The 27,498-nt window shown below is 39.5% G+C and overlaps 1 protein-coding gene across 1 annotated transcript in view; it reads left to right on the forward strand.

Annotated features, from left to right (window-relative positions):
- Positions 1-27,498, forward strand: part of PDE11A (phosphodiesterase 11A) — a 412,338-nt gene that overhangs the window by 244,974 nt on the left and 139,866 nt on the right. The window lies entirely within an intron of this gene.

The raw sequence follows: 27,498 nt of genomic DNA on the forward strand, positions 1-27,498 counted from the left end.
TTTCTCTGTGAAGCCCTCTGGCCCTGGGCTTTTGTTTTTGTTTTGGGGAGATTTTTTTTTTAAATTACAGTTTCTATTTCAGTGTTTGTAATTGGCTTGTTCATAATTTCTATTTCTTCCTGTTTCAGTCTTGGGAGGTTGAACTTTTCTAAGAATCTGTCCATTTCCTCTAGGTTGTCCATTTTATTAGCATATAGTTGCTCACAATATTCTCTTATGATCCTTTGTATTTCTGTGTTGTCTGTTGTAACCTCTCTTTTTTCATTTCTAACTTTGTTGATTTGATTTTTCTCCCTTTTTCTCATGATGAGTCTGGCTAGTGGTTTGTCAATTTTGTTTATCTTCTCAAAGAGCCAGCTTTTAGTTTCATTAATCTTTGCTAGTACTTCCTTCATTTCTTTTTCATTTATTTCTCCTCTGATCTTTATGATTTCTTTCCTTCTGGCAGATGAATTCTTTACCACCAGTGCCACCTGGAAAACCAAACTGTGACTTTAAAAAAATCCCTAAGAAAATAATCATGCTAAATTTCTTGTACTTCTCTGATAGCCCAGTAAAGACAAGCTAAACAGATAGTGTGAGCTTCAAATTTTCATTTGCTGCTTTCTGTTGCCCAAAGAAAGATCTCACAATGGCATACTGATTGAACTTTCGGGATATTCTAGCATAGCCCACACATTATAATAAACAGGGGTGCTTTTTAAAAATATTGGTGCCTGGACCCTTTTCTAAACTGACATATCAGAAATCTCTGAAAGTGGAGACTAAGCATATGCATCTACAAAAAGTTCTCCATGTGATTATGATGTACAAAGCAAGAAGCATTGATATAGAGTGATCTATTGATATTTGTGTGATAATTTCTCCAATACTTTCTTTCACAAAAGGCAACCATTATATTGGATATTAGTACTTCCTTTATAAGTATTTGTTGAAAAATTAGATTGAAGAGAGTAGGTGAATTGAAGTGAGGTCAAAGGGTGCTGTCTCGGGACTTCCCTGCTGGCCCAGTGGTTAAGACTCTGAGCTCCTAATGCAGGGGGCCCAGGTTCAATCCCTGGTCAGGGAACTAGATCCCACATGCTGCAACTAAGACCTGGTGCAGCCAAATAAATGAATAAATAAAAAAAAAAAAAAAAAAAAAAGGTGCTGTCTCCTCCCAGATCTGAATACCCATTTATTCTTTGACTCCTAATGGTTTCCATCCCCACCTCTCTTTGGAGGTATTATTTGGAAGGCTATCAGTGAACACCTGTGTTCAGTTCCCATTCTCAGTCCTTCTCTTACCTGTTCATGCTGCTGACTCTTTTCCCCCAATCACAGAAAAGAAAACCAGTCCACTATGGTAATTAACCTGTAAATGACTAGTTTATTTCATGGTCATAGGATCCAGAGCAAAGATAGATGAACCTTAAAAACAGGAAATGGGGCAGCGATTTTAGTATTACAAGGCTCATTGTGTAATTTATTAGAATTTTATAGTTTTAAATTTTTCTTTAGTAAAAGGAGAAACAGTTTCTATTCCAATGCCAAGAATAGTATTAATACTTGACATATAGTAGATACAAATATTTGCTTAATGTTATCATTTATTTATTTGTTTATGAATGAACATAATTTCATACCTAATCTTATACCTAATGGTATCTGAAGCATTTTTTTACTTACTAACAGCTCCTGTAAGCACCTGTTTTTGCAAATTTAGGACACAGACTAGTGAAATATCTATGAAAACTGTGATTGCCAGTTTATAACTTTGCACATAAAGTCCACAAATTTTGTGAAGCTGGATCTGTGGGCCATTCTTTGAGCTAGCAATGAGGAAGTATATATGTTTTGTTTCTTTTGTCTCAATAATACCTGCTATAGATTATTAGGGTCACAAAGTATTTTTTTAAATCTTCTTGTTTGGAGGCAGATCAATCATAACTCTAGCAATTTTTCTGCTTTCTATGTTTTCTACTGTATCCTCCCTTGGCTTCTATGACTCTACTTAAGTGATTCTTTCACTCTTAAATCTCTTCAGCCCTCTTCTGACTATTCTTTGAGGTTGAATCATGTGACCTATTTGCTCCTATTTTCTCTATGTACACTTCATCCCTGAGCAATTTCAGCTACTCATTTGGCTTTAACTGAGATGACTCCCAGTATGTATTCCTAGTTCACTCTTTCTCTGTCCTTGAAGCTTCAGACTTTTATTTCCTGCTAACTCTTAGCTCTTGTTTGTACCTCCAAAATTTCAGACTTAACATATTTAACAGTTACAATCCCCATTAGAAAAAGAATATACATATATTCTTTTTTAATATATTCTTTTAATATGTATATATATTTATATTATTATTATTATTATTAATAGAATATTGAGGCACTTCCCTGGGAGTCCAGTATTTAAGATTCCTTGCTTTCAATTCAGGGGTGAGGGTTTGATCCCTGGTCAGGGAACTAAGATCTGCATGCTGTGGAGTGCAGTCACATAAATACACATTAAAAATAAATAAGTAGGGCTTTCCTGGTGGCTCAGTGTAAAGAATCCACCTGCCAATGCAAGAGACATAGGTTCGATCCCTGATCAGGGAAGATACCACACGCCACGGAGCAACTAAGCCCATGTACCGCAACTATTGAGCGGTGCTCCAGAGCCCAGGAGCCGCACCTACCGAAGCACGTGCACCTTAGAGCTCTGCAACAAGCCACCGCAATGCGAAACCCACACGGGGCAACCAGGGAGTGGCGCCTGCTTGCCACAACTGGAGAGAAGTCTGAGCAGCAGTGAAGACCCAGCACAGCCAAAAATAGATAAATAAATAAAAGTATAAAATGAGTAAATAAATACAATCCATCCTTTGAAAAAACAGAACAGTGATATGGTGGTTTCATTCACAGTGGTTTATCACTAACTTCTCCCTGACTTTGCACATCTAGCCATTTGCCAGGCTGTCCTTTGCTTCCTGCACCATCTCCTTCTTCACTGCTATCTCTGTAGTGCAGGTCTTTATTTCCTCTTTCCTGTATTGATGCTGCTTACTCAAGCTGATAATCCTGGCTCTAGTTTCTTATTTTCCCTGTGCATAATATTTACAATATTTGGATTTGGATTTGTCTTCCTAAATCATAATTCTGGTTGTATCTGCTCTAAAAAAAAAAAATTAGTGACTTCCCATTGCATACAAATTAGGGCTTTCAAGATCCTCCCCTATTGATGACAGTGTTTTTTTAACCTTAGTTTTCATTTCCTCCATCTAGGAAAAAAATCTCTATTATTATGTGTTTCTCAAAAATATCTTGAGATTCCCACTCTGGGTCTTTTCTGCATCTGCTTTTAAAAACCTTTCAACAGGCCTCAAATTTCACCTTTTCTTCTAATGTTTCCTGTTGTGTCCCCAATAGATGTGATTGTCCCTTTCTTTTAATCTCTTTATTTAAAAGGCTATTGTCACATGAAATCTCTGCTATGTTGGTTGATATTCAAATAGAAATATTTTGCAAAGACTAATAAAAACATAGTGCTTACCACTCAGATATTTGATAATAAAGATAAAGATTAGTCAAATTGTTTTCTTATGATTCTTCTATACTAAGTATGACCCCTATAGGATATAATTATTTCTTATCTTTTAAAATGTTTTTAAGTTAAGTTTAAATAATTTATCATTATAGAGATATAAAAAGTCTTTAGAAGAAATCAAATCAGTGGTAACCCATGGCTAGAGTTTACTACCTTTCCATTTGGGTTGACAATTTTTTCTTTCTTTTTTTTTTTTTTCTTTCAGCTTTTTTAAGATGTCACTGTTATACAGATTCTACTGTTACTAATGAAAACTCTGCCCTTATTTTTGTAAATGTGCTGTGTCTTTCTTTCTCATTTCTGTTAACATTTTCTTTTTGATCTTTGCTTTACAGTCATTTGGTTGTGATGTATCTAGGTGTGTTTTCCTTTGTATTTCTTTTGCTTGGGGTTCATTGAGTTTCTTGGCTCAAAGGGTTAATAGCTTTCATAAATTTTAGAAAATATTTGGCTAATATCTCTTAAAATATTTATTTTTCTTTATTCTCTCTCCTTCTGGGCCCAGTTACATGCATGGTGAATCATGTAATATTGGCCTACAGATCTCTGACACGTAATTTTTTCATTTTTTTTTTCCTCTGTGCTTCAGTTTGGGAGTTTTCCATTCAGTTTTCTCAGAGTTTGCTGATTCTTTTTTCTTTCTAATCTTCTATAAAGTCATTTTCTATAAAGACTTCTATAAAGTCTTCTATAAAGTCCATTTCTGATATTTTATGGTACTATGTTGTATTAATATTGTTTGTTTCAATTCTAGACATTTTGACTTGGTTCTTTTATACACTTTAATTTCTCTGCTTGAAATATCCCAACAATTACTGTGTCTAACTTTTCCTTTAAACTTTTAACATACAGCTCTTCACAAGTTATTTTATATTTCTCATCTATTTTTCTAACATCAGGGCATCCATGAGTCTGCCTCTATTGATTGCTTCTTTTCTCAGTTAGGAATCATATTTTTCTGTTTCTTTGACTGTCTTTGTCAATATTTATTGCATACCAAACATCTTGTGTAGAAGAACAAAAGTAGATGAAGTTTTTGGTAGATACTGTTTGAGCTAAATACTATTTTTTATTGCGTTCTGTTTTTCCAGATAGGATATGAGAGCATATGTGATCACCTTATGTCAGAGAGATCTGACATAAAGATTGCTTAGAGATCTGACAGCTAGCATGAGAAGCTGATCATTCAAATTCAGCTATCTGTAGTGCTTGGCTGAAAATAGGTGAAGTTTTTATTACCTTCAGTTTATTTCTGATTTCCAAAGAGACTGTAGAGATCTCCTTTTGCCCTTCAACCCAACTCTAACTGCTCAGGCTACACTGAGTGGGTGGCCACGTTTAGGATTTGAGTTGAAGGAGTTTGAGTTGCAGCGTAAGTTCATTTCAGTTCACTTCTGGGTTCAAGTCCACCGGGGCCTGAAACCTAATAGGAATATAAGACTTCTATTTTCCAGCTCTGCACTCACCATCACTTTCACAGGAAACTTCCCATGGAGGAGATTTCAAGCTGAGAATTGACATCCATGGCTGTTCCAGATACTTGTATGTTATGCCAGGCCACACTGTTATTAAAAAACTTGGCTAGCTCTCTTCCTTTCAGCAGGCACTCTACTGAGCATAGGCTCATCCTCCTGCTGGAAGCTTTGGTCCCAGCTATGGAAGCAGCCTCTCCTCTGCATTCATTTATAAAGGACATCTCTTGACTGGAATGTAGCTCATTTGGATTTATCTATGTCCACCACTCACTCTTTGACAGCTTTAAAATGAAGTGTGAATTTTATTTTGTCTTTTGTTCTTATTGCTATAAAGGGAGTAGCAATATTTTAAGATATTGTTTATCCTATTAGGAAGTGAAAATGTCTGGCCAGTTCTTTTTACTTTCCATAATTGATATCATCTGTTAGATATTAACTTTTTTTTGGTAATTTCGTATTTTGTCAGGAAGGGAGTTGAATATTTTTATAGTGTGTTTCATCAATCTTCTGCTTGAATTGTTAATATTTCTTGTGTTCTATAATTTTGATTTCATATTTCTTGCAAAAATAGATTCACAACTGAGAATTATTTCTTTGAAAGATTTGAAATTACTCTTTTTATTCAATCGCTTTTCACTTTGAAAACTCCTTTGTTTGAAATTAATGTTGTCATCTGTGTTCATATTTTTTTGTTTATTGTATTTTTAAGAATACATCTGTTCAATGAATATTTCCTATGTTCCAAGCACTTTTCTGGTCACTGGAGATAAAGCAATGAGCAAAGTAGACCTGAGGCCTTTCTTTACAGAGCTTAGAATGTGAAGTAAACAACAACCAAAAAAATCATACAAATCAGAATCTAATCAGTTGTGCTAAATTCTGTGTGGAAAAAATACAGGATATCATAATAAAATCTAGTGTGGGACATAAACTGGGGTTTTAGATAAGTCTTCTATAAAGGATATATGTTTACATTGACACTTCTTTACTTATTCCTTTATTACTTCTAGGTAATTTTGTTTTAGGCATATTTCTTATAAACTGCATACATCTGAATTTAATTTTTTACTCCATTCTGAGAATCTTTTTTTAAAAAAACAAGGGGTTTGTTTCTATGTCTATCATATTATCTCTCTGAATTTTTACTATGTTTTTCTTTTTCTGAGTTTTACTATACATATTATATTTTGCTTTATTTGTTTACTTCAGTGAAGTGAAAGTTATCATGCTCCTTTGACAAAAGCATTCTTTAATCAATATATCTCTAATTAATAAAGGCAAAACTAAAACAGTATCTTCTAATTCCCCACTATGTAGGAAAATGAATTGAATAAGTGTTTACCTGCAGTTTGCTTGTTTTTGTTCATGTATTAAAGGATTTTAATAACATTATAAATAGTAAATTGTTGCATTTACAAAATGCATTATTTTCCCAAGCAACACTACTTATATTTATTCATATTAATGTAACTATATTTCTAATATTAATTTGAACATAGATTTTGTTTGGTAATCTAATCTTGTCTATCAAACCACCCCAAACTTGTTAGCTTAAAATAACAATTTGTTTATTTCTCAGTTGAAAATACATCTTTATATGTCATCACCCCAAAAAGTTCCCCTATGCATCTTCCAAGAGACACCCCTCTCCAGAGACAATTACTGTTCTAATTTTTCCACCAGGGATTAGTTTTATCTGTTTAGAATTTCATATAAATGAAACTATACAATATGTACTCTCTTGTATAAGGCTTCTTTCAACCAGCATAATGCACTTGAGATTTACTCATGTTGAATATGTAGGTTTTTCCTTTTAATTGCTAAATAGTATTCCATTGTGGGATTATACCACAGGATTTTTTTATCCATTCTCCTGTTGATCAATACATCAGTGCTTCCAGCTTGGGGCTATATGAATTATTGCCGTGAACATTTTTGTGTACATATTTTTTGTGACATATCCTTTTCTCTTGAGCTAATACATAGTATTAGAAGGACTGGTCAAAAGGTCAGTGTATATTTAGTTTTTCTGTTTGTTTTCTTTATTCTCAACAACTCCCTAAAGAGTATCTTTTTTTTAAAAAATTATTTAATTAATTTATTTATTTGGCTGTGCCGTGCAGTTTGTGGGATCTTAATTCCCTGACAGGGATGGAACCCAGGCTCTCAGAAGTGGAAGTAAGGAGTCCTAACCACTGGATTGCCAGGGAACTTCCACTGTGCATTTAGTTTTACAAGAAATTACAAGGTTCTTTTTCAGAGTAATTGTACTATTGTAGTTTCCTACTAAGTAACTATTAAAGTTTCAGCTGTTTCACAGTCTCACCAATATTTGGTGCTATCATTGTTTTTAATTTTAGCCTTTCTAGTAGGTCTGTAATAGTATTTTATTGTGGTTTTAATTTTCATTTCTGTGATGACTAATAATGTTATATATTTTTCCTGTACTTATTTACAATTTGTTTATCCTCTCTTATGAACACTCCAAATTTTTTACCACATTTAATTGGACTATTTGTCTTTCTATTATTGAGCAGTAGGAGTTCTTTATATGTCCTAAATACCAGTGTTTGATCAGATATATGCATTGTGAATATTTTCTCCAAATCTGTACCTTGCCTATTCATTTTCTGAAAAGTGTCTTTTAAAAAAAAGGTTTATTTATTTTATTTTTTTCCGGCTCTGGTGGGTCTTTGTTGATATACGTAGGCTTAGTCTAGTTGCGGCGAATGGGGTAGCAGTGCTACTCCACGTTGCAGCATTCAGGGGTCTCACTGTAGTGGCTTCTCATTGCAGAGCTTGGGCTCTAGGCACCCGGGCTTCAGTAGCTGCAGCGTGTAAACTCAGTATTTGTGTTCCACAGGCTTAGTTGTTCTGCAGCATATGGGATCACCCCAAACCAGGGATCAAACTGCATGGCAGGGCAGATTCTTAACCACTGGACCACCAGGGAAACACTGAAAGGCATCTTCCTTTGTCTGTGTGTCTGGTTCACTTCTGTGTGTCCAGTGACAGCACAAGACCTGGCACATGGTAGACAACCAAAAAATATTTGTTGAATGAATCCAGTAAAGTACAAGTAAAGATCACAATTAAAGTACAGTAAGAATCAATCAATCCTCAATAATCACTGCTAGTAGGATTTTTATGAAGTGCAATAGAATGATTAAAAGTGTGGGCTTTAAAATTAGACTGTTAGGATTTTCATTCTAAACACTTTCTGTGTATCTCTCAGCAAGTTACTTAACTTCTCTGTGCTTTGTTTTTCTCACTTCCAACCTTGTTGGATTTTGTAATGAAGAAAGGATATAATGCAAGTGAAATCTGTAGCACAGTGCTCATAAAAGATCAATAATAATTGTTACTTATGCTATAACATCCTCTCCTCATAGTGTTTTATTTGCAGTGATTCTGTCCCCCAAGGAAATGGCAACCCACTCCAGTACTTTTGCCTGGCGAATCCCATGGATGGAGGAGCCTGGTAGGCTACAGTCCATGGGGTTGCTAAGAGTTGGACACGACTTCACTTTCTTTTCACTTTCATGCACTGGAGAAGGAAATGGCAACCCACTCCAGTACTCTTGCCTGGAGAATCCCATGGATGGAGGAGCCTGGTAGGCTACAGTCCATGGGTCGCTAAGAGTTGGACACGACTTCACTTTCACTTTTCACTTTCATGCATTGGAGAAGGAAATAGCAACCCACTCCAGTGTTCTTGCCTGGAGAATCCCAGGGACAGAGGAGCCTGGCGGGCTGCCGTCAATGGGGCTGCACAGAGTCAGACACGACTGAAGCGACTTAGCAGCAGCAGCAGCTGCCCCCCAAGATGAAGGCTAATACTTCAAAAACAGCTGCCATTCAGTAGGTCACCTGATTAATTTTCTGGTTAGTGCAGAGCCTGGGTCTCTGAGTGAGAGCCCTGACAGCAGGGAGATGGGCAATGCTCCCCCAACCCCCATCCAGCTTCTTTCAGGCAGGGAATGCTTTATTTCAGGAGTGAAACATGGTTACGCTGCCAGGCGTTTTCCTCACTTCAGTTGCCTCTGCCTTGTAAATGGGGGAAATCCTTCCCCAGGAATCTAGCAGTGGGTTGTCAGTTTCAGTGATGATTTCTGGATATTCATTTAAGCATTTTGTGCAAAGCGGGAGACCCTACATGGAAAATCAGCCAGGTAACATTTTAAAAAATAAACTCTGTTTTTAGGACAGTTTTAGATTGGCTGAAAAATTGGAAAGATAGTACAGGGAATTTCTACATATGCTGCACTGAGTTTGCTCAGTTATCAGCATCTCATATCAATGTGGTATGTTTGTTATAGTTAATGAACTGGTATTGCTACATTACTATTAACTACAGTCCATATTATCTTCATATTTAGTTAGCCTTTACCTAATATCCTTTTTCTTTTCTAGGATCCCATTCAGAAAAACCTATTACATTTAGTTACCATGTCTCAGGCTCCTCTTGGGAAACACTTTTTCAGGCTTTCTTTTTTTGATGACTTTGATAGTTTTGATAAATACTGATCAGGTATTTTGTGAAAATGTCCCTATATTGTTATTGTAAGAGGTAAAGTGCTTTTCATCACATCATGTCAAGGTTACATACTTTGAAAATGTTAATGTGGACCTTGATCACTCGGCTGGGGTAGTGCTTGTCAGGTCTCTCCACTGTGGACTTTCTCTCCCCCCCACCTCTCCACACTGAAATCTGGGAAGCAAGTCACTATGCACAGTCACACCTAAGGAGTGGGGAGTTATGCTTGACCTCCTTGAGGAAGAAGTAGCTACATACATTATTTCAAATTGTTCCATACAGGATGTTTGTCTCATTTACCCACTTATTTATTCAATTATTTATTCATCTCAGTATGGACTCAAGGATATTTATTTTATACTTTGAGTTATAATATAATAATAAATAAACTACTGCTTTATTTATCAGATATCATTTTATACCAGAATCCAGTCATGTAACTTCTTAACGACAATGAAGAACTCATGGATATAAACAAGTGGTACTTTTCTGCAAAAACAGTCAACTGGGAAGTCTGTGGGCTTCTCCAGTAATCCTATCATCATTTAACTATTTCTGAAACACTTTAGAAAGGACAGAGGAAGAAGAGAACAAATTGCCAACATCCCCTGGATCATTGAAAAAGCAAGAGAATTCCAGAAAAACATCTATTTCTGCTTTAATGACTATGCCAAAGCCTTTGACTGCATGGATCACAATAAACTGTGGAAAATTATTAAAGAGATGGGAATACCAGACCATCTGACCTGCCTCTTGAGAAACCTGTATGCAGGTCAAGAAGCAACAGTTAGAACTGGACATGGAACAACAGACTAGTTACAAATAGGAAAAGGAGTATGTCAAGGCTGTATATTGTCACCCTGCTTATTTACTTTATATGCAGAATACATCATGAGAAACACTGGGCTGGAAGAAGCACAAGCTGGAATCAAGATTGCTGGGAGAAATATCAATAACCTCAGATATGCAGATGACTCCACCCTTATGGCAGAAAGTGAAGAGGAACTAAAGAGCCTCTTGATGAAAGTGAAAGAGGAAAGTGAAAAAGTTGGCTTAAAGCTCAACATTCAGAAATCTAAGATCATGGCATCAGGTCCCGTCACTTCATGGCAAATAGATGGGGAAACAGTGGCTGACTTTATTTTTCTGGGCTCCAAAATCACTGCAGATGGTGATTGCAGCCATGAAATTAAAAGACACTTACTCCTTGGAAGGAAAGTTATGACCAACCTAGACAGCATATTAAAAAGCAGAGACAACACTTTGTCAACAAAGGTCCGTCTAGTCAAGGCTATGGTTTTTCCAGTAGTCATGTATGGATGTGAGAGTTGGACTATAAAGAAAGCTTAGCACTGAAGAATTGATTTTCTGAACTATGGTGTTGGAGAAGACTCTTGAGAGTCCCTTGGGCTACAAGGAGATTCAACCAGTCCAACCATCTCCTTTAGGAGATCAGTTCTGCATGTTCATTGGAAGGACTGATGTTGAAGCTGAAACTCCAATACCTTGGCCACCTGATGCAAAGAGCTGACTCATTTGAAAAGACCCTGATGCTGGGAAAGATTGAAGGCAGAAAGAGAAGGGGACTACAGAAAAGGATGAGATGGCTGGATGGTATCACCAACTCGATGGGCATGAGTTTGAGTGAACTCCGGGAGTTGGTGATAGACAGGGAGGCCTGGTGTGCTGTGGTTCATGGGGTCGCAAAGAGTTAGACACGACTGAGTGACTGAACTGAACTGAAACACTTTAATGGAAACAGTGAGGTTTGCAAGAAGTAATTATTATTATAATGAGTGGATTACCTGTTATGTGCCAAGAACTCACTTAACCCTGAGGTATATACATCCAAACCTCATACAGTACATACTTTTTAATGTCTCACCAAAGCAACACGGCCTAGACAACACGTAAATTTCTTAAGCCATGGTACAATACTTCAAGTAATTTCAGTGTAGTAGAGGAGAGAGACAGGTGACAGAGTCGTTGTCATACAGGGTGATGAGTTCTAGCAGAGGTTTAAAAGCTTGAAGGGAGTATATCTAAGGCAGAGAGTTCAGCTGTTGCTGCTTTGCAGAGAAGGTAACTTCTGAGTGACAGGTGTCAAGGAGCTCTACAGTTTTGAAAGACAGGAGCACTCCAGGCAGAAGGAGGCCTGTGGCAGAAGCAGGGAGGGCTGAGGTGATGCTGTGCAGGCTGTCTCAGTTCACCCCTGGACAGAGGCAGGGCCTGAGGCTGCAGAAGTAGCAGGGACCGGATCACCAAGATGCCTGTGTTGCTGGAAGGAACTGGAACTTGGTTGTGAAGGCTGTGGAGAGTCGCTGGAGGAGTTTCAGCAAGAGAGAAACATGATCAGCTTGACGTTTCACAGGGATTATTCTGGCATATCATTCTGGCATCTACAAGAGAAAATTCATCTCAGTACTTCATAGTCATCATACTTTGTTTTTTTAATGGAAAGTTGACCATGTTTTCATTTTATTTTCTGTTCAGTGATATTTGGTGGTTTTCCAAAATCAAATCCATGTCCAAATGATTTGCCATCTCTGTTGTCTCAGGAACGTGCTTTGGAATCCTGGACAAGAGTTCCCAGACAGCAGGATGTTTGCATAGTCCCCATGCATGGTAACTTGTTCTGGCTTATTTGCTTAAACATTTTTTCTTTCATTAATTTACATTCTTACTCTTTCTCCTCCTTTTGTTGTTATTCTTTGGTACTTTTTATAATGCCAAATGTCAGGCACTCTATTAAGTTATATGTGCATTTCATTTAGCCTTCACCAAATACTCATCTCATTTAACCTTCAGCAAAGCAGTATGAAGGAGACAGTATCATTGTGTGCATGCACAGTCGTGTCCGACTTTTTGTGACCCTATGGACTATAGCAAGCCAGACTCCTCTGTCCATGGAATTTTCCAGGCAAGAATACTAGAGTGGAAATTGCCATTTCCTCCTCCAAGGAATCTTTCCCACCCAGGGATCGAACCTGAATCTCCTGCATTGGCAGGTAGATTCTTTACCACTGTGTCATCAGGGAAGCTGAGACAATTTGGCATTACTATTTGGCAAATGAGCAAACTGGGGTTCAGGAAGATTTAGAATCTTGCCGAGAGAGGTTTTATGGCTTGCTTTGCACCACTGGAAGTGGAGCCAGGGTTCAAGCTCAAGTCTGTTTCAAGGGGCCACACTGTGCAGACTGTGCCTCCAGCTGTCCTTCAGGGGCTGTCCCGTCAACTGCAGGACTGCGTTTACCACTGGAGCTTTTGACCTGCCTGGAGCTTTTGATGGGGGTGGGAAGAGAGTCAGAGTCAAGGGCCTCTTCACGGGTTAAGGGACAAATAATGAAGAAGAGCCAGTTGATCTACAAGCTCAAGTTGAATAAAGCACCTTGGAAATGAATTGTCCTCCTCCTCTTTTGCTTCACTGAAAGTTACGACTTTTATTGGTCAGTAGGGAAACTGTTCCTTTCTGTCCTACAGCGCAGATTCTAGGAGTGATAGCCTGGGTCTACGCTGAGCACCAAACACCGTCTTTAATTCCGTCTCGACAGAAGCAGATGCTGAGCCGGGTCAGTTGGCACGGGTTACTCCTCAGTGGGAGAACTGCGTTCTGCAGAGGGGCAGCCCCGCCCTAGGGCCTGCTTCTCTAGTGACATGCTGGCCTGTGAACCCAAGCTGAGTAAGAAACTGACCTTCACTCAGGATCTGACTCAGGATCTGGGTGCTGAGTGTCTTGGTAGTGCTGTAGTCCAGGGAGCAGAAAGGGGCTGCCGCTTTCAAAAGGTGGTAAATCACACCCAGAAATCACCCCCTGGCCCCAAGCCCACAAAGCCTCCCTCCTCTCCACAACCCACCAGCTCCCTGCACTGTGCTCAATGTGTACACGTGTGACCCTCCCAGCCCACATGGTCCAGCCCCTGTCCACAGCCCGGCAAATAGCCCCCACCCGGAGCTGTACTCAGAGGACGCCACATCTGGGGAAGAAGCCCATGCAGGTCCTGGCAGTGGGCTGGGGCCTGTGGGGTGCCTGGGGGACATTCTGGAATGCCTGGAGTTTAGTCTGGGTGATGCCAAGTATCTCCTACATAGTCTGAGTGGACCTGTCCTCTGGACCCCAGGGACTTTCCTCCCCAGGAGGGTGGACCACAGCCCAGGAGCACCAGAGCTGAGCCCTTCACTGCATAGGTCAGACTTGGACGGCCAGGGTCTCCAGCAAGACTGTTGTATAAGCGTCACAAAGAGGAAGACAGAGCCTGAGCACTCCCCTGGTTCTGGTTCTTTTTTCCAGATTCCACAGACCTTGATCCCCACTTCTACTGTCCTGGTCCAGCTGCTGTTCTCTCTCTCCCATCCACTCTTGTCTACCTCCAATCCGTCCTGTATAGCAACTGGGATCATGTTCTACATGTAATGAAAATCTGCTTTTCTTAGTTTAGGAATAGGCAAAACTACATAATATACCGAGGGAAAAAACGCCTTGAAAGTAGGGGTGGTGGTCACATCTGGAGTGGAATATAATTGCAGAAGAGTGCATAAAGGGCTGCCCAGGTCACAGTCAATCTCTTACCCCAAACTCCTCCGTGTCTTCCCACTGAGGACAATAAAAATCCTTTATTAACTTGGAAAGCTCTGGATGGCCTGGCCTCTACCCAGCCCTCCCTCCTCACCTCAGGTCTCCCCTGCCTCACCCACATTGCCCTCCAGGCAACTTCACCTTCCACCCAAAATACCTTCCCTCTGCCTCTTGCCCTGGCTAGCTCCATTCTATTTTCTGGGTTTGGCTTAAAGTACCATCTCAGAGGAGCCCATAACCCACTTTCCTGCCACCTTCCCGCACTCTGCCCACCCCCCGTTGTCTCTCTCAGCATTTTGCTAGTTGACTTTATAGACATTATTTCAGTGCACATGTTTGCCTGTTTAGTGTATATCTCTACTGCTCAAGCAGAAGTTCCATTAAGACAGGGACCATGTGCAGAGTGCTTGGTGCAAATCAGCTCCTCAGTAGATATTTTTTTTTAATTTATCTTATTGAAACATAGTTGATTTACAATGTTGTGTTCATTTCTGCTGCACGGCAGTGATCCAGTTATACACACACATATGTATTCTTCTTTATATTCTTTTCCATTATGGTTTATTACAGGATATTGAATATAGCTCCTTGTGTTATACAGTAGGACCTTTTTGTTTATCCATTCTATATACAACAGTTTACATCTGCTAATCCCAAACCCTGAATCCATCCTTCCCACACCCTCCTTCCCCCTTGGAAGCCACAAGTCTGTTCTTTGTGTGTGTGTATCTGCTCCTGTTTTTGTAGATACGTTCCATTTGGTTCATATTTTAGATTCCACACATTAAGTGATATGGTATTTTTCTTTCTCTTTCTGACTTACTTCAGTTAGTATTCATATGATAATAGCATCATTTCATTCTTTTTTATAACTGAGTATTCCACTGTATATATATACCACATCTTCTTTTTCCACTTACCTGCTTATGGACATTTAGTTTGTTTCCATGTCTTGGCTATTGTGAATAGTGCTATTAAAAGTGTAAGATGCATGTATCTTTTGAATTATTGGTTTTTTTCTGGATATATGCCCAGGAGTGAGATTGCTGGATTATATAGCAACTCTTTTTTGTGGGTTTTTGAAGGAAACTCCATACTGTTTTCCACAGTGGCTGCAACAATTTATATTCCCATCAGTAGTGTCAGATGGTTCCCTGTTCTCCACACCCTCTCCAGTGTTTATTATTTATAGACTTTTTTATTATGATGGCCAATATGACTGGTGTGAAGGGATGCCTCATGGTGGTTTTGATTTATATTTCTCAACTAATTAGTGATGTACTCTGCATAGAACTTAAATAAGCAGGGTGACAATATACAGTCTTGACGTACTCCTTTCCTGATTTGGAACCAGTCTGTTGTTCCATGTCCAGTTCTAACTGTTGCTTCCTGACCTGCATACAGATTTCTCAAGAGGCAGGTCAGGTGGTCTGGAGTTCCCATCTCTCAGAATTTTCCACAGTTTATTGTGATCCACACAGTCAAAGGCTTTGCCATACTCAATAAAGCAGAAATAGATGTTTTTCTGGAACTCTCTTGCTTTTTCGATGATCCAGCGGATGTTGGCAATTTGATCTCTGGTTCCTCTGCCTTTCCTAAAACCAGCTTGAACATCTGGAACTTCACGGTTCACGTATTGCTGAAGCCTGTCTTGGAGAATTTTGAGCATTACTTTACTAGCGTGTGAGATGAGTACAATTATGCAGTAATCTGAGCATTCTTTGGCATTGTCTTTCTTTGGGATTGGAGTGAAAACTGACCTTTTCCAGTCCTGTGGCCACTGCTGAGTTTTACAAATTTGCTAACATATTGAGTGCAGCACTTTCACAGCATCATCTTTTAGGATTTAAAATAGCTCAACTGGAATTCCATCACCTCCGCTAGCTTTGTTCATAGTGATGCTTCCTAAGGTCCACTTGATTTCACATTCCAGGATGTCTGGCTCTAGGTGAGTGGTCACAGCATCTGATTCCAAATCAGGAAAGGAGTATGTCAAGGCTGTATATTGTCACCCTGCTTATTTAGCTTCTATGCAGAGTACATCATGAGAAACACTGCGCTGGGTGAAGCACGAGCTGGAATCAAAATTGCTGGGAGAAATATCAATAACCTCAGATATGCAGATGACACCACCCTTATGGCAGAAAGTGAAGAGGAACTAAAGGGCCTCTTGATGAAAGTGAAAGACGAGAGTAAAAAGTTTGGCTTAAAGCTCAACATTCAGAAAACTAAGATTATGGCATCCGGGCCCATCACTTCATGGCAAATAGATGGGGAAACAGTGGAAACAGTGGCTGACTTTATTTTGGGGGGCGCTTCAAAATCGCTGCAGATGGTGACTGCAGCCATGAAATTAAAAGACACTTTCTCCTTGGAAGGAAAGTTATGACCAACCTAGATAGCATATTAAAAAGCAGAGACATTACTTTGCCAACAAAGGTCCATCTCATCAAGGCTATGGTTTTTCCAGTAGTCATGTATGGATGTGAGAGTTGGACTGTAAAGAAAGCTGAGCACCGAAAAATTGATGCTTTTAAACTGGGGTGTTGGAGAAGATTCTTGAGAGTCCCTTGGACTTCAAGGAGATTCAACCAGTCCATCCTAGGGGAGATCAGTCCTGGGTGTTCATTGGAAGGATTGATTTTGAAACTGAAACTCCAATCCTTTGGCCACCTCATGCAAAGAGATGACTCATTGGAAAAGACCCTGATGCTGGGAAAGATTGAGGGCAGGAGGAGAAGGGGACAGCAGAGGATGAGATGGTTGGATGGCATCACCGACTGAATGGACATGAGTTTGAGTAAACTCTGGGAGTTGGTGATGGACAGGGAGGCCTGGCGTGCTGCAGTTCATCGGGTCGCCAAGAGTCGGATACAACTGAGCAACTGAATTGAACTGAACTGAACTAATTAGTGATGATGAGCTTGTTTTCAAGTGCATTTTGGCCATCTGTATGTCTTCCTTAGAGAAATGTCTACTTAGGTCTTCTGCCCATTTTTTTGATTGAGTTATTTGGGTTTTTTGTTATTGAGTTGTATGAGCTGTTTGTATATTTTGAAAATTAAGCCCTGTCAGTCACATCATTTGCAAATATTTTCTTCCAGTCTTTTCATTTTGTTTACGGTTTTCTTTGCTGTGCAAAAGCTTATAACTTTGATTAGGTCAAACATTTGTTTATTTTTGTTTTTATTTCTATTGCTTTGGGAGACTGATCTAAGAAAATGTTGGTAACATTTATGCCAGAGAATGTTTTGCAAGTCCTTAATAGATACTTCTTGATTGAATGGCTCATGATTTAGATACTCAACTGCTTGTATACTATTTCCTGACTTACTCCCTCAGAGCTAATCTTATCTCTGTATCCACCAACCTTGCCCAGACAGCTTGAAAACTGCCCTTTTTCACTCTTACTTTTGGACTTCTCTTTCCTCCATGGCAACTGTTTGCCCTTGTGGCCCCAGTCAGTTTGACAGTGGCCCAAACTAGGCCTTGTCCCTTCTTACCTCTTTTACTCCAGGGGCAGCTTCAAGCAAAACCACACTGCTTCCAACGTAAAGTTCTCTATGGTGTTCCTGCAGAGTCAATGCAAATAATCAAGGTATTTCTTCTCAGATCATCAACCATGGTAGTCTTGTTGATTATGCAAAAACCATGAGGGGAGAGGTACAGAAAATAAATATGTATTCAATAACAAGCTACTTTGAAATATGGCATTAAGTGAAATCAGATCTGGCATTAAAAAACATCAGTTCCAAATATTTAAATTATAGATTTGAAAAAGCATTGACACATATTATAGTTGTTTTAGAAACAGAAATAACCAATCCAAGTTGTTCAATTAGTCCAAAAGAAGGCTATGTTCTCTTCTTTTGCTATTAACAAGTAAGAAAACAAGTAAGCAATGAGTTCATTAGAAAAGCACTTGTGAAATATTAATACTGTTAATCACCTACATGATTAAAAAAACAGCCTCACTTTCACACATAATGTGGGGAGTCATGCAATTGTGAGAAAGGAACATTTATTTTGAAACAGTTGTAAATTATAGTGTAATATGCATATGTATAGAACTATATTAAATTACAGTAAGAATTAATCCAAAAAAGAGTTCTGAATTTAAGTGTTAATGGCTGAGATCTTTTATGAGAAACAACTAAAAACTTTTTAAAAATTAGAATTATTGCCACATGCAACTTTTTGGAAAGAAATAGACTATTTCTTTCACCCTAACGACATTGAAGTGATTGAAATCGGTAGCTAAGCAGTTCCTAAAAGCTATGGAACTGAATTAACCCAATAATAACCTTTCGTTATAATAATTTTCTTCTATGGGTATCACAATGTATTTAGTCAAATCAGCAATGTTTAATGACCATATGCTACATGTACTATAATATGTTAAATATAAAGAGTGTAATAAGGTTATACCATAATCCCACTTATTTGAAGATCCTGTGTATCACACATAACTCTTTGAAATACAGAAGAGAATCAGGAAAGAAGCAAAAATTAAAAAGCACTGTAAAATTCATATGCTGTGGTTCATATATTGGATTCATTTGCCCTGATTTCAAAAACAATTCTAATTCTACTTGCGGTTTGACTGACTGAACCATTGTGGTAGTCTTTAGAGCCCATCACCTGCCGAGCCTTCTGGAGGGCTATACCTTCCACTCCCCTGAAGTTAGATAGAGCCATGGGACTTTGTCCAGCTAGTGAAATGTGAGTGGGAAATGCAGGTATTCCCTGCTTTTTACTGATAGGTAAACTGAGACTCAGCGAGTTTAGATAATTAAGGGCTAGTGGACCAGGATTATGAGCCCAGGCCATCTAAGTCCAGCGTCCCTGTGTTCAACCAACAAGCTATGCTGCTTCCCAATGCTGGTGTACTAAGTGACCACAAATTAGGAAGATGAAACTACTAAATGGAAGAAAATGACCTGCTGTAAGAATGCTATAGATAATTCATAAAGCAATTAATCTACATAAGCAAAATCAAGTACTACTACTGACCCCAATAGACAGGGAGAAAATGAAGTCATTCTCTAAACCAGTGCCATACGGGGGATAAATTCTGATTTCTGGGCCCAGAAATGTCAAAGAGTTGACTCACATGATGACATAATTTTAAGCAAGATCTTTACCAAATTGCTTGCATAAGCCCAAGTGTTCTAAATAAATCCAACAAAACTAATTTCACGGCGTTTTTATCTCCATTGTCAATGGAATTCAGAAGTATAAAGAAATACAGTCTGAAAACCAACTAGCAAAATAAAACTAAAGAAACATTTCTAAGCATCTTAAAGCTATTCAAATCACACTGGGATTTGGGAGAAGACCCAAACCACTTTATTTCTTTCATTTCTGCTCACTCCTCCCCTCTAATCTAGACATTTTAAACCTAGAATCCATCGATGGGAATCAGAACAGTGGTTCTCACAGTGTAGTTCCCAGACAAGCAGCATCAACCTCACCTGGGAACTTGTTAGAAGTGCAGCTTTTAAGGTCCCACCTTAGCTGCACTGAACCAGGAATTCTGGAGGCAGACATCTCTGTTCTGATGCATGTTAACGTTTGTGACCCACTGAGCTAATGAATGAGAATTTCTGAAGTGTAAGAATGTAGGCGAAAAATTATCTAACTTTGGCATTAGGATTCCATGGGAAGATTCTTGACAAGCCCTCCCAGGATAGTAAATATACGAGGGAATAAATTTTGACTGCCTCCAACAACCAGAGGGTTTGGAAAACCGTTCTCAATGATAAAGGAATAGAATGTTATTATTTTACATTTGAAATGGAGAAATAGGGGAGAAAAGGTGAAAAGGAAGGTTATATTGGAGAGAGCTCCTGCTGTTGCTGTTCAGTCGCTAAGTCATGTCAGACTCTGTAATCCCGTGGACTGCAGCACGCCACACTTCCCGGTCCTTCACCATCTCCCTGAGTTTGCTGAAACTCATGTCCATTGAGTCAGTGATGCAGTCTAACCATGTCATCTTCTGCCACCCCCTCCTCCTCCTGCCCTCAATCTTTTCTAGCATCAGGGTCTTTCCAAATGAGTCAGCTCTTTGCATTATGTGGCCAAAATGTTGGAGCTTCAGCTTCAACATCAGTCCTTCCAATGAATATTCAGGGTTGATTTCCTTTAGGGTTGACTTATTTGATCTCCTTGCTGTTCTAGGGACTCTCAAGAGTCTTCTCTAGCACCACAGTTCAAAAGCATCAATTCTTCAGTGCTCAGCCTTCTTGATGGTCCAACTCTTACATCCATACACAACTATATGGACCTCTGTCGGCAGTGACATCTCTACTTTTGTAATGTGCTGTATAACTTTGTCATAGCTTTTCTGCCAAGGAGCAAGTGTCTTTTAATTTTGTGGCTGCAATCACTGTCCACAGTGATTTTGGAGCTCAAGAAAAAAATATGCTACTGTTTCTGCTTTTTACCCATCTATTTGCCATAAAGTGATGGGACCGGATGCCATGTAGTGTTTTGAATGTTCAGTTTTAAGCCAGCTTTTTCACTGTCCTCTTTCACCCTCATCAAGAGGCTCTTTAGTTACTCTTCACTTTCTGCCATTGTGGTATCATCTGCATATCTGAGATTATAGATATTTCTCCCAGCAGTCTTGATTCCAGCTTGTGATTCATCCAGCTGGGTACTTCGCATGATGTACTCTGCATACAACTCCTGCTGAGCTCTTCCTTGAAAATGAAGTGAAAGTGTTAGTTGCTCAGTCATGTCCAACTCTTTGGGACTCCATGGACTGTAGCCTACCAGGCTCCTCTGTCCATGGGATTCTCCAGGCAAGAATACTGGAGTGGGAAGATCCAAGGGATCTTCCTGACCCAGGGATTGAACCCAGGTCTCCTGCATTGCAGGCAGATTCTTTACCATCTGAGTCACCTTAAGCCTCAACAAAGCACTGTATGAAGCACAGTGCTTCATATAACTACCAGCATTCAGATAAAACTGAGGCCTCCAATTTCCTCATAGCTCAATCGGGAAAGAATCTGCCTGCAATGCAGGAGACCCAGGTTTGATTCCTGGGTCAGGAAGATCCTCTGGAGAAGGAAATGGCAACCCACTGCAGTATTCTTGCCTGGAGAATCCTACGGACAGAGGAGCCTGGCAGGCTACAGTCCATGGGATCACAAGAGTCAGACACAACTTGGTGACAAAACCACCACCAATAAAATCTATTTGCCAGGATAGGAAAAAGAAGACCAAAATATCTATCACAATGATTTACACATAGTAGGCACACAATACATATATGCTGATGCGAACTACGAGTGTGACCCTTCTTTCCTGCAGATAGTAGTTAAAAGGCAGCTGAACTGACGTCATTATGACAATTGACTGTTTTGTTTATTACCCTAGATTCTGCAGGAATCTTTTATTCTGCTTTAAATTCCAAAAGATTTCGTCTTTTTTAGAATATTAAAAATATGTTTTATGACAGATATAGTCCAAAGGCTGTGATAACGGGTCACTCAGCAGACACAGTTATTTGAAGTTATCTTTCTGAACATTTTATTCCATTAAACAGCAGACACTTTCTTAAATATTTAATAGTAGAACCTGATGATTTCTCAGTTTCCCTGAATTCGTTCAGTTGCAGGGTATTTGAAGCCTATCATCCTCTTGTTAAGAAATTCTAGAGAATGGCTCTTTACTCAGCTAGCCCTTCTATCAAGTCACCCCAAGTAAATTGGCTTTTCATTCCTTGTGGTTTGCCACCTTTGGCAGAGGCCTGCTGCTGATCACAAAGTTTCTTTACTTCTTCCGAGCTCATCAGTATAAAGTATTTGCGATTTTCCTGCAGGCCACCTTCACTCTGATACCAGTTTTTTTCAAATGCCACCAAGTGCCGCCTTGCCTCCTGAACTGTAAACACATGAGTAAATATTCAGGCCTCCCGAGACAGCCCATCTGGGTCCTCAGCAAGGTCTGCGTTCCTGCTCCCTGTGAAGTGGTTCTTTATGTTTGTATTTCTGGCAGCCAGCATTTGCAATGGTTCATTTCTCATTCCAGGAGCAAATGGCTTCCTAGATCCGCAATAAATTAACATTCAGTACTCTCTTGTCAGAGATTTGCCCTCCGCTACTTAGGGGCAGTTCCTGGGATTGCAAGGCAAGCATTTGGCTCTGGTCTTGAACCGCATATGGCAGAGGGCAAGGCTTGCTACAGTGGTCCTATTGCATAGCTCTGCTCATTGTTTTTCTTTTGAAATATAGTTAACTGTCTTTTCCTGCTGTGGAAACACGACACAAAAACATGGCTTCTTTAGTCTGTTGTGCATGGGTCTAACAGTAGCTTTCTTTTACATTTTCTTGCCGCTGTTTCTTTGTTTTGCTAGGAGCAAGTTCAATCCAAAAGATAATTAAAGTTGGTAGGGTTTTGCAAATAGTGATTTATTTTTGGAACTATAGAGATTTCTTCAGTCAGAGCTCACCAATGAAACTGAGTCACTAGATTTTACTTTAAAATATTTTCAAAATTAATACAGCTACAAAAGATAAAGCTATCAGGAATAGACATTTTCTTGTGAAAGTTTAATGTTTGTTAAGTGCTCTGTGGGTCAGCTCTTTACTTTTGTAAGTAAACTTTATACAAATTCGATTTAGCTGTCAAAAAAATCTTGTGAGTGTGTATGTAATGGCTAAACTCTCATAAACTAACAATGTTCTTCATAGAGAAAGTGTACATATAAGATTTGCAAATGCTTCTTTCTTCAAAACCATTACAGTACATTCATTTAAACCTTTTTTATTCTATCAAATATATTATTACTCAGAAATAAATAGTATCTCTAGCTCCTTGGTATGAAATAAATAGCTTAAGGGATTCTTTTAAAGTTAATGTGCTCTAGAAACATGGAGGAAACCTTAACTTATCCAAAAGGGTTTAACAACAATAGTAGCTTAAAAAATAAATTCTTTAACTTGTTTTTTAATTCTCTACCACAGAAACTTGCATGATTTTTAGTCATCAGCTGTGCCATATGGTCACACCTGCATGTGCACACACACACACACACACACACACACACACACAATGATTGTCTTTGGAATATTGGTTATGCTACAAGTAATCAGGAATTACTTTGATCTGATTATAGTTCTTTCAATGGCATCCATAGGTTAGTCTCAGATCTTAGATTAGTGAGGTTATTTGATTTTGCTGAAAATACTCTAGACTTGAGATATTTGCTAGGTTTGCCAGATAAAATACTGGGAAGAAAAAGTCACTGGGAGGGGTTGAGTGAGGAATATGAAAAAATTTTGGAATGTGGCTTAAAGTTTTCCATATTTGTTTCCAGACTTTTTAATTTCAAGAGAGGAGAAGTAAGGTTACTGGGTAAAAACAGAAAGACAACCAGTTAAATTTGAACTTTAGATCAACAACAAATAATATTCTCAGTATAACTATGTCTCAAATAGTGCAGATATTAGTGATTTATCTGAAATTCAAATTCAACGGGGTCTCCTGTATTTTTATTTCTTAAAACTGGCAACCCTACCTACACTGTTTAGTTTATGCTCTAAGACATATCATGATTTTGTTGAGGAAAAGACATAAATTAAGGCCACTCAAATACAAGCAGAGAAGCATATGAGAAATAGATTCTTTTCTTTTAAGATTATTTTCTATTGCATGATTCATTAAATATTTGCTGAGTGCCAACTAAGTATCAGGCATTCTTCTAGGGACAGGGTATCCATTGGCAACCAAAACCAGATCTGATCCTTGCCTTCATGGTGCTTGCAGTCTAGAGGGGGAGGCAGGTGACAGACAAGCTAACACATAACTCCAACTGTGATAAGTGGTGTGAAGAAAACAGCCTATGAATACAGAGTAATGGTGAGTGAGGTGGTTTCTCAAGGCACTGATTGAAGACCTTATTGAAGAGGTAACATTTAACCTAATTTCAGAAGGATGAAAATATCAACCAGGAGATAAGGGCAAGTAAGGCTGTAAGATGGAAAAGAGCTTGGTATATAGAAAACTCAAAAGGAGGCGAGCATGTCCAGAGAATATATAGAAGAGAGTGCAGTGCATGCAGTGTGATTTGAGAGGGCGCCAGGGGCCACATCGCAAGGACCTGTCAGGTCACTGTCTGGGAATTGGATGTTATTCTAAATGTAACTGGAGTCACTGATGACTGATGAGTTTTCAGCTGGAGGATAGCAAGATCGGATTTATATTTCTTAGGTATCACTCTGGCTGATGTATGCCAAAGAGAACAGAAGGGGTCAGGGTAGAAAGATTATTGTCAGGGCCCAGGTAGGAGAGGATGGCGAACTGGACCTGGGTAGTGGTGGTGAAACTGGAAAGAGTCAGGATACAGGAGTGGAAGTGACATATTGTTCTGCTGGATTCAGTGTGAGGGAAAGAGGGAGGGAAAAAAAAATCAAGGATCACCCTCAGGTTTTTCTACTTTAAATAATTGATTGGATGAAGTTTCATCATGTTGCTGGGAAGACTGGAAGAAAAAGAGATTGGTGACATCCATTTCCCCTGGCTCCTGTAGCAAGTTAGCACAAACTTTGTGGGTTAAAACAACAGACAGAACTTTATTATCTTGAAGTTGTGGAGGTCAGAAGTCTGAAACGGCTCTCCTTGAGCTAACATCAAAGTGTGAGTAGGATGTGTTTCTCCTAGGGGAGGCTCTGGGGGACAGTCTGTTTCCTTGCCTTTTCTAGTTTCTAGAGGCTTCCTGCATTTGTGGGCTCATGTCTCCCTTCCGTCTTTAGAGTTAGCAATGGAGCATTGATATTTCTCATGTCACATCACTGGTTCTGACTCTCCTGCTTTCTCCTTTGACTCCTGTGACTACATTATGTTCACCTAGATAATCCAGGATCATCTTCCTATCTACAGGTTAGCTGATAAGCATCCTTAAATCCACTGGCACATAAATTCCCCCTTGCCATGTAACATAAATATGTGCACGTTTCAGGGACTGGGATGTGGACATCATGAGGGGACGAGGAGCATCATTCTGTCTACTACGATGGGAAAATCAGGGGACATGTTTAGGTGTGTTAAGTTTGAGATGCTACCGAGTCAACCAAGTTGGAAGTTAGTGACGTAAACAGCAGGATATGTGAGTTTGAAGCTCAAGGAGAGATTAGGGCTAAATTTGAAAGTTGTCAACCTACAGATGATATATAAGGTCACGAGCATATGTGACATCACTGAAGAAGAGACTGAGTAAATGTTTCCATTTAGAGTTCAAATAGAGGAGGCAGGCTGAAAGAGAACACAGAGAAAGAACAGACAGGAATGCGGTATGACAACCAAAATAGTGTGGTGTCAAGAAGACCCTCTTCAGAAACAGCAAGGGCAATCACCTGCATTCAATGTTGCTGCGAAATACATTTGCAGATCTGTCCAGAGAGATTTGGATTTGATGGCAAGAAATCAGAAACCTTCATACAAGCTGTTTCAGTGAAATTATGAGGGAACAACCAAAGCTGATGCAGTTTGAGGAGTAAGATGGACGTGATCCCTGACCACAGGTGATGAGGAAAAGTCCTGTGTGCCCCCTTTGTAGATGCTCATTAGGAAGAGTGAGGTGGTCACATTTGATCAGAGGCTTTACTACAGTGAGAAGCTAGGAGCTAAGCAAGATCGCTGTTGTGTATCTCTGGTCAGTTGCGTGGTAGCTAATGATGCTGTACATGAAAGGGGTACAGACGTTACTAGGTTCTCATCGCTGTGCTCTGCGTGTAAAGCACATCCTGAGGCTAACTGGAGCAATGACACACGATCACCTTCCTGATGCATTCCAGGGAACCCTTTAGGACCAAACAGCAGAAACTGCTTGGAAGGATAAAACCAGAGCATTCTATAGCAGGGTGCAAGGCTCTCTTGTCCTGAGGAATCTGCTTTGCTGGCTTGTTGCCCTTCTAGGGATTCTTTGAGGGGACAATGTCGCCTCCTCCTAGACTGCAGCTTACCAAAGGACCTGCTCCTGCAAAAACAAGGTACTCTTCCTGGCTGATGATACGGCCCTGCTCGCCAACAAGAGACTGTCAGTATCAGAAGAAATGTATTACTTTACTTTTTGGAGCAAAATATGCACTGAGATTCTCTAAAGCTGTAGTTGAAGAGGGATTTAACCTTTCTCAGATTTATTTGATATTTGTATAGATTAAGGATGGAACTGGTAGCATATGTATAATACATACATTGTGTTTGTGTGTGCATGAATGTGTTCATATGCCTTGTAACATCCAATACTGACTCAAGGAAATGTGAGTTTATTTCTTCTACAGAACAATAAGTCTGGAACAGGGCAGACCAGGGTCAGCTTCATTTCTCTTTCCCTTTCTGCTCTAGATCTATAGCAAGGCTTCTATTCACACTTATGACCATAACCTCATAGATGACAGATTTTGCTGCATGTCTAGGCCTTACAGCCATTTTCCAGGGAAAACAAAGACAGGATACAGGCAGACCCAACACTCCCACATATATTTCATCGATCAGAGGAATGTCACACGGCCACCCCACATGACCACCCCTAGTGGTGGGGAGCCTTCTAATTGGGTTTTTGATTTTCAAACTCTATCAGTAAGTTATGATGCGATGATAAAGCACGAAAGTTGATTTCTTGCTCATGTGACACAGCATCGGCAGTGTGTTGGCTAGCTCCATGCACCTCCTTCACCTGGAGACCCAGGCTGAGAGGGGCAGCACCTCTCAGGGCCATGCCCTTCCCATGGTGGAGGGAAAGAATATGGCAGAACCACATGATGGCTCTTAAAGGCTGTTCTCAAAGGTGGCATCATCACTTTCCTCCACCATCCGTTGACTAAAATAAATCACATACTAAGGTTGATGTCCATGATACAGGGAAATATAATCCTCTTACAAAAAACATTGCAGGGGGCTTCCCTTATAGTCCAGTGGTTAGGAATCTGTCTTCCAATGCAGGGGACGTGGGTTCAATTCCTGGTCAGGAAACTAAGATCCCACATGCAACAGGGTGTGGCCAATGAAAAAAGAAAATTGCAGATGGCTGGGAATAACAATATAATCTTTCCTAGAGAACAAAAGCAGGCAAATGAGAATAGACCAGACATGGAAGTTGAGTCAGCAAGTTACAGTGTCTGCCACAGGACACACACATAGACATACACACACAAATATGCACATACATACATGTGCGCACACACACACATACCTTTTAATTTATTTGCATTTCAAAGCATTTCATGGGAGAAATATTCACACCTTGGGAACAGTGGTCTTGAGCCACATGTCTCTTGGATAAAGTAACTACTTATAAAAACATCCTGGTATAAAATACGTAGCCTTTAACATGGATTGT

Source organism: Cervus elaphus, chromosome 33 (genome assembly GCF_910594005.1).
Source record: "Cervus elaphus chromosome 33, mCerEla1.1, whole genome shotgun sequence".
Classification (NCBI taxonomy): domain Eukaryota; kingdom Metazoa; phylum Chordata; class Mammalia; order Artiodactyla; family Cervidae; genus Cervus; species Cervus elaphus.